This window comes from Stomoxys calcitrans, chromosome 3 (genome assembly GCF_963082655.1).
Source record: "Stomoxys calcitrans chromosome 3, idStoCalc2.1, whole genome shotgun sequence".
Classification (NCBI taxonomy): domain Eukaryota; kingdom Metazoa; phylum Arthropoda; class Insecta; order Diptera; family Muscidae; genus Stomoxys; species Stomoxys calcitrans.
Window position 1 is genome coordinate 139,222,412 of NC_081554.1, and position 11,197 is coordinate 139,233,608.

Consider the following 11,197-nt stretch of genomic DNA (forward strand, 5'->3'; position numbering starts at 1 on the left):
ATTTTTATCCATTTTTTTTAATTTTTTACAAGTGTTTTTTTTTGAAAATTTAATCAATTTTTTTTTAAATTGCGCTTTTAGAATTTCTTCAAATTTTTTTGGATTCATTTTGAATTTTTTTGGATTTATTTTGAATTTTTTAAATTTTTTTTTATATTTTTTTAAACTATTTTCAAAAAATTTTATTAATTTTTTTGTTGAAATATACTTGACTATTTTTCTTTTGCACATTTCCGCATTTTTTTAAATTTTTTTTGGATTTATTTAGAATTTTTTTAATTTTTTAAAATTATTTTGAAATTTTTTTAAAAATTTTTTGAAAATTTTTAAAATTTTTTTTTTAAATATACTTAAGGACGCTTTTTAGATTTTTTGCGCATTTTTTTGAAATTTTTTGGAATTTTTTAGATTTTTTTTTTGAATTTTTTCAATTTTCTTGGATTTTAGTGAAAAAAAATTTTTTTTTCTTTTACATATAAAAGACTTGTATATATCGCATTATATTGGTACCACACATATCGGGTTTATGTGTGAACCAATAGGCGATATTTGGTCATATATTAAATGCCGCTACTTTTTAATCAATATATTCTCTGAAAATACTATAAGTGAGTTGGTTGTCAGAGCAACAGCACTCGAAGTGAAATCAACTCATGAAAGCATAACATCGAGACAAGAACGATGTGTGGCTAAGGCGCACACCACTAGTCTCATAGCTGTGTGCCTTAGGCAAGCACACAAAAGTCGAAGTACACATCGAATGTTTGGTCGATGGTTGTACGAATGAATGAATGAAACTCTCGATGGTGGTGCTTGTGCGCTGGCTATATCAAGTTGATGTGTTATGCGATGAAGAGAAGATGAATTTTGTGTGTGGGGCTAGCTATGCTATAGCAGCTAACTGGCAAAACGAACGATGGAACTTAGCTGTTCTATCATACTCATGGTAGATTTCTTACATTTCAAGCAAGCATTTCAATGAAATTTTAGCTGAATGGAAGGTAAGAAAAATGTGTGAATATTCTTTTTGGAATATGATGAATGTTACAGTTCACATATAAAGAGGAGAATATCAAATGAAAAATGTGTGATTTTTAAAAATGTTTATCCCAAATGGTTAAACGAAAAAAATGAAATTGTTAATTTCATGTTCACTATAAAGCGTATTGTATTGAGAAATATTTTATGCTGCAATGTGAAAGAAGTAATTTGAAATAGAAAATTACAAAATAATATTGAAAAACATACAGTCAAAAGAATATTATACCAAATAAAAATCTTTGTTTAAGAGACGAATTTGTGATGTTAAGACATACACATTTCGTTGATTTTTCAAGATGGTATTTTCGATTGAAAAAAATACACAAATAACATTATTCTGGTTGATCCTGCCAGTAGTTATATGCTTGTCTCAAAGATTAAGCCATGCATGTCTAAGTACACACGAATTAACAGTGAAACCGCAAAAGGCTCATTATATCAGTTATGGTTCCTTAGATCGTTAACAGTTACTTGGATAACTGTGGTAATTCTAGAGCTAATACATGCATTATAAACACGGACCTTTGGGACGTGTGCTTTTATTAGGCTAAAACCAAGCGATCGTAAGATCGATACTATGGTTGAACTCTAGATAACTTGCAGATCGTATGGTCTCGTACCGACGACAGATCTTTCAAATGTCTGCCCTATCAACTTTTGATGGTAGTATCTAGGACTACCATGGTTGCAACGGGTAACGGGGAATCAGGGTTCGATTCCGGAGAGGGAGCCTGAGAAACGGCTACCACATCTAAGGAAGGCAGCAGGCGCGTAAATTACCCACTCCCAGCTCGGGGAGGTAGTGACGAAAAATAACAATACAGGACTCATATTAGAGGCCCTGTAATTGGAATGAGTACACTTTAAATCCCTTAACAAGGACCTATTGGAGGGCAAGTCTGGTGCCAGCAGCCGCGGTAACTCCAGCTCCAATAGCGTATATTAAAGTTGTTGCGGTTAAAACGTTCGTAGTTGAACTTGTGCTTCATACGGGTAGTACAGCTATAATTGTAGTTTGTACTATACCTTATGTATGTAAGCGTATTACCGGTGGAGTTCTTATATGCGTTAAATACTTGTATTTGCGTATGTTCCTCCTATTTAAACCTGCTTCAGTGCTCTTCACCGAGTGTTGTTGTGGGCCGGTACAATTACTTTGAACAAATTAGAGTGCTTAAAGCAGGCTCCAAATGCCTGAATATTTTGTGCATGGAATAATGAAATAAGACCTCTGTTCTACTTTCATTGGTTGTTAGATCAAGAGGTAATGATTAATAGAAGCAGTTTGGGGGCATTAGTATTACGACGCGAGAGGTGAAATTCTTGGACCGTCGTAAGACTAACTTAAGCGAAAGCATTTGCCAAAGATGTTTTCATTAATCAAGAACGAAAGTTAGAGGTTCGAAGGCGATCAGATACCGCCCTAGTTCTAACCATAAACGATGCCAGCTAGCAATTGGGTGTAGCTACTTTCATGGCTCTCTCAGTCGCTTCCCGGGAAACCAAAGCTTTTGGGCTCCGGGGGAAGTATGGTTGCAAAGCTGAAACTTAAAGGAATTGACGGAAGGGCACCACCAGGAGTGGAGCCTGCGGCTTAATTTGACTCAACACGGGAAAACTTACCAGGTCCGAACATAAGTGTGTAAGACAGATTGATAGCTCTTTCTCGAATCTATGGATGGTGGTGCATGGCCGTTCTTAGTTCGTGGAGTGATTTGTCTGGTTAATTCCGATAACGAACGAGACTCAAATATATTAAATAGATGCTTTCAGGATTATGGTGTTGAAGCTTTTGTAGCCTTCATTCGCGACCGCAGTAAAATGTGTTAGTGTTTGAATGTGTCTATAAGAGTGGAGCCGTACCTGTTGGTTTGTCCCATTATAAGGTCACTAGCTTCTTAAATGGACAAATTGCGTCTAGCAATAATGAGATTGAGCAATAACAGGTCTGTGATGCCCTTAGATGTCCTGGGCTGCACGCGCGCTACAATGAAAGTATCAACGTGTATTTCCTAGACCGAGAGGTCCGGGTAAACCGCTGAACCACTTTCATGCTTGGGATTGTGAACTGAAACTGTTCACATGAACTTGGAATTCCCAGTAAGTGTGAGTCATTAACTCGCATTGATTACGTCCCTGCCCTTTGTACACACCGCCCGTCGCAACTACCGATTGAATTATTTAGTGAGGTCTCCGGACGTGATCACTGTAACGCCTCGGTGTTACGGATGTTTCGCAAAAGTTGACCGAACTTGATTATTTAGAGGAAGTAAAAGTCGTAACAAGGTTTCCGTAGGTGAACCTGCGGAAGGATCATTAACGTGTTCCAACCGTAAAACAAATACACACATCTCCCTTCTATTCCTATGGAATAGAATGGAGGCGTAAAAAAAAAACAAACAAACAAACAAACAAACTAAACATAATGTACTGGTTTTCATTATCTGTTAATCATACATTGGCCACCAATCAACCTAGATTGGTAGAGTGTACTGGTTTAGCAATAATCCATACACTTGAAATTACTTACAATTATAGTTGTACTTATATTAATTGTGATATAAGTTAATGTTGCCTCCTTTTGGGGAGAACAACTAAGACATTCGCAACATAAATTGTATGGGAAAAAAAAATGAAAGTTATTGAAGAAATTGATATATGCCAATTGATTTTGGTGTATTTTTGATTTCTTTCAATAAAATGAATTTTGAGCGTATCGAATAAAGAAAAAAATAAAATATCACTCTAAGCGGTGGATCACTCGGCTCATGGGTCGATGAAGAACGCAGCAAACTGTGCGTCATCGTGTGAACTGCAGGACACATGAACATCGACATTTTGAACGCATATCGCAGTCCATGCTGCAAGGTACTTTAATTAATTTTAAGGTGCTGCTTGGACTACATATGGTTGAGGGTTGTAAGACTATGCTAAATAAGTTGCTTAAAATCAATCTCGATAAGAGATTGTGTTTTTAAGCACATGTTATATTACTGGATGTTAAAGTCCATAATATGAATAGTCAAGATAGAAGCCTCATTGAAAAAATTCGAGTATTTCTTGTTGAATACTTTGTTTTTCAATTGATTGAGGAAGGTCTAGCATAAAAATTTTTTATGAACTAGAATTGTCTTTGATTGAAAAACATATACACATATAAATATACATTGAAGAGAGAAAAGATTTTTTCATAAAAATGATGGAATTTCTATTGAGAGTACAAAAGAAAAAAAAAATAAAGTTTAAACAACCTCAACTCATATGGGATTACCCCCTGAATTTAAGCATATTAATGAGGGGAGGAAAAGAAACTAACAAGGATTTTCTTAGTAGCGGCGAGCGAAAAGAAATCAGTTCAGCACTAAGTCACTTTGTCTTTATGGCAAATGTGAGATGCAGTGTATGGAATGTTCAATTTCTAGTATGAAAAATTAACGATTTAAGTCCTTCTTAAATGAGGCCATTTACCCATAGAGGGTGCCAGGCCCGTATAACGTTAATGATTACTAGAGAACATTTCCAAAGAGTCGTGTTGCTTGATAGTGCAGCACTAAGTGGGTGGTAAACTCCATCTAAAACTAAATATAACCATGAGACCGATAGTAAACAAGTACCGTGAGGGAAAGTTGAAAAGAACTCTGAATAGAGAGTTAAATAGTACGTGAAACTGCTTAGAGGTTAAGCCCGATGAACCTGAATATCCATATGGAAAATTTAACATTATGACTGCGGTATGAATAATACTGTGGGAATGGTGTGCATTTTTTCCATAAAAGGACATTGTAATCTATTAATATTATGATTTATCATAAGATCATTGGCTTAAGTTTATTCAAATTATTATGCTTGCATTTTAACATAGAATAAGTGCTGGTGATTTGATAAAGTGTTGATAGATTTATTATATATAGCGCTTGAATATTTTATATTCTATAATGGCATGGTAATCATGATTATTGTGTTTATTATATGCGTTTATATGATTAACAATGCGAAAGATTCAGGATACCTTCGGGACCCGTCTTGAAACACGGACCAAGGAGTCTAACATATTTGCAAGTTATTGGGAATTAAAAAACCTAATAGCGTAATTAACATAACTATTATGGGATTAGTTTTTAGTCTAGAAATAGTCTATTAATTCAATCCCGGGGCGTTCTATCAGTTATGCATAATAATATTTATATTATTTATGCCTCTAACCAGAGCGTACCTTGAGCATATATGCTGTGACCCGAAAGATGGTGAACTATACTTGATCAGGTTGAAGTCAGGGGAAACCCTGATGGAAGACCGAAACAGTTCTGACGTGCAAATCGATTGTCAGAATTGAGTATAGGGGCGAAAGACCAATCGAACCATCTAGTAGCTGGTTCCCTCCGAAGTTTCCCTCAGGATAGCTGGTGCATTTAAAAATTATGTAAAATAATCTTATCTGGTAAAGCGAATGATTAGAGGCCTTAGGGTCGAAACGACCTTAACCTATTCTCAAACTTTAAATGGGTAAGAACCTCACCTTTCTTGGTATGAAGGTTGTGGTTGTGATATAATGTGCCCAGTGGGCCACTTTTGGTAAGCAGAACTGGCGCTGTGGGATGAACCAAACATAATGTTACGGTGCCCAAATTAACAACTCATGCAGAAACCATGAAAGGCGTTGGTTGCTTAAAACAGCAGGACGGTGGACATGGAAGTCGTAATCCGCTAAGGAGTGTGTAACAACTCACCTGCCGAAGCAACTAGCCCTTAAAATGGATGGCGCTTAAGTTGTATACCTATACATTACCGCTAAAGTAAATGGTTTATGTTCAATTTCGGTTGGATTATAAACTTTGAAACTTTAGTGAGTAGGAGGGTACAATGGTGTGCATGGAAGTGTTTGGCGTAAGCCTGCATGGAGCCGCCATTGGCACAGATCTTGGTGGTAGTAGCAAATAATCGAATGAGACCTTGGAGGACTGAAGTGGAGAAGGGTTTCGTGTGAACAGTGGTTGATCACGAGTTAGTCGGTCCTAAGTTCAAGGCGAAAGCTGAAAATTTTCAAGTTATAATAACACACACGCATATTTTCACAATATGAGAGAGTAATTAAACACTTGAATAATTTTGAACGAAAGGGAATACGGTTCCAATTCCGTAACCTGTTGAGTATCCGTTTGTTATTAAATATGGGCCTTGCGCTCATCCTGGCAACAGGAACGACCATAAAGAAGCCGTCGAGAGATATCGGAAGAGTTTTCTTTTCTGTTTTATAGTCGTACTACCATGGAAGTCTTTCGAAGAGAGATATGGTAGATGGACTAGAAGAGCATGACATTTACTGTTGTGTCGATATTTTCTCCTCGGACCTTGAAAATTTATGGTGGGGTCACGCAAACTTCTCAACAGGCCGTACCAATATCCGCAGCTGGTCTCCAAGGTGAAGAGTCTCTAGTCGATAGAATAATGTAGGTAAGGGAAGTCGGCAAATTAGATCCGTAACTTCGGGATAAGGATTGGCTCTGAAGATTGAGATAGTCGGGCTTGATTGGGAAGCAATAACATGGTTTATGTACTCGTTCTGGGTAAATAGAGGTCTACGGATCTTGTTCCTCGGATAGTAGTTACGTAACCAATTGTGGAACTTTCTTGCTAAAATTTTTAGGGTATCATCGCAAGGTGTATTCTCTTTAAATTATAACGACTATCAATTAACAATCAATTCAGAACTGGCACGGACTTGGGGAATCCGACTGTCTAATTAAAACAAAGCATTGTGATGGCCCTAGCGGGTGTTGACACAATGTGATTTCTGCCCAGTGCTCTGAATGTCAAAGTGAAGAAATTCAAGTAAGCGCGGGTAAACGGCGGGAGTAACTATGACTCTCTTAAGGTAGCCAAATGCCTCGTCATCTAATTAGTGACGCGCATGAATGGATTAACGAGATTCCTACTGTCCCTATCTACTTTGTGGACAGACCCGATTTTGGCTTTGGCCTTAGTCTTGGGTTTTTACTGACGGGACATGGCTCTCTCAATGCATTTTTGCATAGAAGGGGTCTGGCGACGACTGCAGGTTGTCCTGCCTGCGGGGGTGTGGTTGAGGACGTGGTGCACTTACTGACTGAGTGCCCGTACTATTCGGACATCAGGGACTTAGGTGCCATGGGTATATCCTATGCAGAGGGGGTGTGGGATTTGAGCAGGGCCTTGTTGGACTCTGGGACGTTTGCGAGGTTGGCCACCTTTGCGAGGGCGGTGTTTGGAAGGAGGAGGATGTTAGGTGGGCGGTGATAGGCCTCTGGCGAGGTCGTCCGATGGTTTGGCTCTTGATGTTTTGTCCGCTTTTTGTGTGCTCGTCCGTTTTTTGTCCGTAGTGGGAAGTGACTGTTCTTGTCCGTTCGTTTTGTCCGTCATGTCCGTATAGGGAATTTGTCTGCTTTTGTCCGCATAGGGTTCTCGTCCGTTTTTATGTCCGTGTTTGGGTATTTTGTCCGTTTTTACGTCCGTAATGGTTTTTAGTCCGTTTTTTGTTTGCGACCATGTTTTGATCTTGGCGGTGTTGGGGGTTTTTTGAGGGGGATGGGGGGGGGGGGTGTCTTTTTGGGAGAATGGCTTTGGCCGTTTTCCTTTCAGGTGACCAGTCCGGAACCGTTTGGGGTTCAACTGGTAGTAGCTTCGGCTACGAGGTCTGACCGGAGTCCTTAATCTGGTACCACGGGAGTCGGGGGCCCCTGGAATTTCGATTCCAGCCCGACTATGGTGAGGCCCCAGTGGGGAGTAACGTGGTGGCTGTGGTTTGGACCCAAATCGCGGGTAGAGCGCAAGCTCGATGTGGAGTTGCATTGCAACCGGGTGCCGTGACCCATAGATCGGAAGGAGTTTTAGATAGTGCTCCGCCCCTAACCAAGGGGGAGAACGCGTCCGGACAGCGTGAACTCGAATTGGTACCCATGCATATCTTAGGCTATGTGTGGGGGCGTTGGTGGACGCATTATATTCACCCGGGGTTGAGAGCCCTGCAGGATTAGGCCAACGCGGCAGGTGCCTGCATTAAACACCACTAGGACTTGTCCCTATCTACTATCTAGCGAAACCACAGCCAAGGGAACGGGCTTGGAATAATTAGCGGGGAAAGAAGACCCTGTTGAGCTTGACTCTAATCTGGCAGTGTAAGGAGACATAAGAGGTGTAGAATAAGTGGGAGATATTGGTCTTCGGGCCTTTATCGACAATGAAATACCACTACTCTTATTGTTTCCTTACTTACTTGATTAAGTGGAACGTGTATCATTTCTTAGCCATTATACGGATATATTTATATATCTTATGGTATTGGGTTTTGATGCAAGCTTCTTGATCAAAGTACTAAGAGTTTGTTATATAATTGTAAACAAATCTCGATGAGATGATGGCATTTCGGTGTCATTGTCGTATTTGAAATTTGGTATAACTCCTAATACTCAGGTATGATCCAATTCAAGGACATTGCCAGGTAGGGAGTTTGACTGGGGCGGTACATCTCTCAAATAATAACGGAGGTGTCCCAAGGCCAGCTCAGTGCGGACAGAAACCACACATAGAGCAAAAGGGCAAATGCTGACTTGATCTCGGTGTTCAGTACACACAGGGACAGCAAAAGCTCGGCCTATCGATCCTTTTGGTTTAAGGAGTTTTTAACAAGAGGTGTCAGAAAAGTTACCACAGGGATAACTGGCTTGTGGCGGCCAAGCGTTCATAGCGACGTCGCTTTTTGATCCTTCGATGTCGGCTCTTCCTATCATTGTGAAGCAAAATTCACCAAGCGTTGGATTGTTCACCCATGCAAGGGAACGTGAGCTGGGTTTAGACCGTCGTGAGACAGGTTAGTTTTACCCTACTAATGACATATGTTGTTGCGACAGCATTCCTGCGTAGTACGAGAGGAACCGCAGGTACGGACCTATGGCACAATACTTGTTCGAGCGAACAGTGGTATGACGCTACGTCCGTTGGATTATGCCTGAACGCCTCTAAGGTCGTATCCGAGCTGGACTGCAATGATAAAAATGGGGCAATTGCATTGTATGGCTATTAAACCATTTAAAGTTTATTTCTGATAAACGACAATGGATGTGATGCCAATGTTATTTGTATCATAGCAAATGTGGGAGGATCTTATCACCTGCATGCTGCGCTAGGTACTTATAAAAACATTATTTAATACAATGACAATGCCTAGAATCAATTGTAAACGACTTTTTTAACGGGCGAGGTGTTGTAAGTGGTAGAGCAGCTGCCATACTGCGATCCACTGAAACTTATCCTCTGCTTGACGATTCGATATGATTCGATGTTATACAACTTATCCCACATAATGCAAACAATGATTTTGTTGCTAGCAAAATGTGAAAGTTTCATAGTTAGTTCTATGTGTACTTTTCACATTTGTGATCAATATTATCAAAAAAGTTTGCTGCTGGGTCGAAGTATGTAATAGTAAGCTATTTATTTTCGAGGATTTTCTTTGAAAATGAACGCTGTTTATTACGCTTCATCTTATGAAAAACCAAATTGCTATTGCCAGCTAATCGAATAAATTTTTATGATTTTTCGATGGGCAAAGACGCAAATATACAATAGTTTGCAATTTATTTTGCTAACTTTAAACAGTTTTGAAACGAAACTAAAATACTTGCATTTGTGCAAGAAATTCTATAAAAGAGAATACTTTGCAAGAGCAAGGTGCTGTAAGTTCTAGAGAGCAGCTGCCATGCTGCTATTCATGGAACCTTCTTAACCTTTGCTATTAATTTAACTTAATTTAACATTTGGAATGACCAAGAACATTATGTCTTGCCAACTAAGTTTAACTATGAAAAATTTTTAAAAAGAACACACACACATACGTCACATTTTAAAATTTTTATCCATTTTTTTTTAATTTTTTACAAGTGTTTTTTTTTGAAAATTTAATCAATTTTTTTTAAATTGCGCTTTTAGAATTTCTTCAAATTTTTTTGGATTCATTTTGAATTTTTTTGGATTTATTTTGAATTTTTTAAATTTTTTTTATATTTTTTTAAACTATTTTCAAAAAATTTTATTAATTTTTTTGTTGAAATATACTTGACTATTTTTCTTTTGCACATTTCCGCATTTTTTTAAATTTTTTTTGGATTTATTTAGAATTTTTTTAATTTTTTAAAATTATTTTGAAATTTTTTTAAAAATTTTTTGAAAATTTTTAAAATTTTTTTTTTAAATATACTTAAGGACGCTTTTTAGATTTTTTGCGCATTTTTTTGAAATTTTTTGGAATTTTTTAGATTTTTTTTTTGAATTTTTTCAATTTTCTTGGATTTTAGTGAAAAAAATTTTTTTTTCTTTTACATATAAAAGACTTGTATATATCGCATTATATTGGTACCACACATATCGGGTTTATGTGTGAACCAATAGGCGATATTTGGTCATATATTAAATGCCGCTACTTTTTAATCAATATATTCTCTGAAAATACTATAAGTGAGTTGGTTGTCAGAGCAACAGCACTCGAAGTGAAATCAACTCATGAAAGCATAACATCGAGACAAGAACGATGTGTGGCTAAGGCGCACACCACTAGTCTCATAGCTGTGTGCCTTAGGCAAGCACACAAAAGTCGAAGTACACATCGAATGTTTGGTCGATGGTTGTACGAATGAATGAATGAAACTCTCGATGGTGGTGCTTGTGCGCTGGCTATATCAAGTTGATGTGTTATGCGATGAAGAGAAGATGAATTTTGTGTGTGGGGCTAGCTATGCTATAGCAGCTAACTGGCAAAACGAACGATGGAACTTAGCTGTTCTATCATACTCATGGTAGATTTCTTACAATTCATGCAAGCATTTCAATGAAATTTTAGCTGAATGGAAGGTAAGAAAAATGTGTGAATATTCTTTTTGGAATATGATGAATGTTACAGTTCACATATAAAGAGGAGAATATTAAATGAAAAATGTGTGATTTTTAAAAATGTTTATCCCAAATGGTTAAACGAAAAAAATGAAATTGTTAATTTCATGTTCACTATAAAGCGTATTGTATTGAGAAATATTTTATGCTGCAATGTGAAAGAAGTAATTTGAAATAGAAAATTACTAAATAATATTGAAAAACATACAGTCAAAAGAATATTATACCAAATAAAAAT

The 11,197-nt window shown here is 37.6% G+C and overlaps 2 non-coding genes and 1 pseudogene across 2 annotated transcripts; all 3 read left to right on the forward strand.

Annotated features, from left to right (window-relative positions):
- Positions 1-1,375: 1,375 nt before the first annotated feature.
- Positions 1,376-3,360, forward strand: LOC131996479 (small subunit ribosomal RNA). The gene has a single exon (XR_009397900.1). It is a non-coding gene; the product is annotated as a small subunit ribosomal RNA (ribosomal RNA).
- A 422-nt stretch (positions 3,361-3,782) lies between these two features.
- Positions 3,783-3,961, forward strand: LOC131996449 (5.8S ribosomal RNA). The gene has a single exon (XR_009397870.1). It is a non-coding gene; the product is annotated as a 5.8S ribosomal RNA (ribosomal RNA).
- Positions 3,962-4,288: 327 nt separating this feature from the next.
- Positions 4,289-9,343, forward strand: LOC131996480 (large subunit ribosomal RNA; annotated as a pseudogene).
- The last annotated feature ends 1,854 nt before the right edge of the window (positions 9,344-11,197 follow it).